Here is a 1780-nt window from a genome sequence, read left to right on the forward strand (position 1 = left end):
GCTATTTCCACTATCCCCCAGACACCAAACATCATCACTTTTTATCCTTGGTTTCAGCACACAATAAATATTTTAGCATGTCACTCATACAATATCTTGTTTCATACACGCAGCAGGGGTCGTTCCGCTCTCCTGAGGGGAAAGAACCGTGTAGCATAGCCTATGAACTACAGGTCCCAAGCACCGCAGCGACACGAGGTTCCTCGCTAATCACAGCGATCTGTCTCTCCACCCTAGTCTCGAGCCCCGCGCGGGGAGGAGGAGTGGGCTTGGTTTCGCCGCTCGGGAAACAGCTTTGGCACTGGACTCTGTGTGTGTGTGTTTATGTGTGGATGATGCCTGCGTGCTGCGCTGCCGCTCGGTGTATTTCTCTGCGTTTCTGTAAATAACTAAGCAGGTATACGGATCCTAACCAAGTTATTGGCAATTTCTCCGTAAATGGGCTCTGGGTGTGTGAAGGACGAGCCTGGACGCATCAGATGAGAAGAAATTCAATCGCATAGTGCGGCCGCTGCTGTACGGATGGTCACCTCTGGTAAGTGCGGGTTCTTTTATATCTCCGACAGCTGAATATCAGAAAAGTTGAGCTTTGCCACAGCCAGTCAGTTAAAACGAAGTGCAGAAGGCGAAGGTTTCTATAGAAACAGCTTAAAAACTTAATTTATTTCGGGTTTGCTCGTATGCCGCAGCGTGTGGAGGAAGGCGGGTATCGGCGAGTAGGCTATAGCGGTGGTGCTCACAATTCGCCGACCACATTTGGGGCTCTGTTGCGCGAGGGAAGGAGGGAGATGTGGCGAAGGCTCTCGTGACTACACATCAGTTCCACAGCCAGACTGTTGCTTCACTGATTGATGTCTGATTTGTAGCTCGTGTCTGGCTCCTCGCCAGGAGATGGTGTACTTGTTGGAACCCTCGGCGGTCTGCAGTCTACGACTGCATCTTTCCACCTCAGATTTCCCCCAAAACCCTGTTGTCATTCTTCCTCACACAAGAATAACAACAGAAATGACTATGCTCTGTCCTTATCAGGCATCTGAGGCAGAGCTATTACACAGGACATTAGGTAAACCTAATTGGAAAAGAATACCATTTCGGAAAACATAACGGTAGTCTGACTGTTATACGTCTGTTGCTTTCGCGTGATTTTGCAGAGATTACACGAGGTGGTTAAGAGCATCAACGAGCTTGTAGACAATTGTGAAAGCTCAAGTGATGATTTATACACACACAAGTGATGATTTATACACACACAGTAATAATTGTGTAACAAGTAGCCTTCGTCGAGGAGCGGAACAGAAACTGGAAGACAGCGCTTCAAGTTATCCATCTCAGCGCTATCGCGCGACTCTGTCGACAGTCTCCATTGTGTCCTAACCCGAGACGTTTCCTTCTGGTTACAGCCAAACTGGTAGAAAAGGCCGCTGTCGCCTATCTGAGATAGGGACAAGACTATTTTAAAATACCGATAAACTCGTCATTGAGCTGAGATAGAGACTATTTTAAAATACCGATGAACTGGGTATAATGGATAACTGTCATTGAGCTGGGTACCTGTTTTCAGTTCAGTGCAACATCGTCAGTGGGTTATCACATCATGTGTCTGGAGACCCATCTCTCTCTCCCTCTTTTTCTCTCTCTCTTCTCTCTCTCTCTCTCTCTGCTCTGCATGTACAATGGGGGCAAAACCTCTTGCTTGATAACAGCAACCCCACCTCTTGTCACCGTACATCTTAAATCAAGATTATTCAAAACACAAAAAGTCTCTCTCTCCCTCTCTCTC

General features: G+C 47.3%; 1 protein-coding gene across 1 annotated transcript in view; it reads left to right on the top strand.

Annotated features, from left to right (window-relative positions):
• Nucleotides 1-263: 263 nt before the first annotated feature.
• Nucleotides 264-1780, top strand: part of pag1 (phosphoprotein membrane anchor with glycosphingolipid microdomains 1) — a 72407-nt gene continuing 70890 nt past the window's right edge. Inside the window, exon 1 of the mRNA XM_048230116.1 lies at nt 264-535. The gene's annotated coding sequence lies outside the window, so the exon portion shown is untranslated. The remainder of the gene's footprint in view (nt 536-1780) is intronic.

The sequence above is a fragment of the Alosa alosa genome, chromosome 20 (assembly GCF_017589495.1).
Source record: "Alosa alosa isolate M-15738 ecotype Scorff River chromosome 20, AALO_Geno_1.1, whole genome shotgun sequence".
In the NCBI taxonomy this organism is placed as follows: Eukaryota; Metazoa; Chordata; class Actinopteri; order Clupeiformes; family Clupeidae; genus Alosa; species Alosa alosa.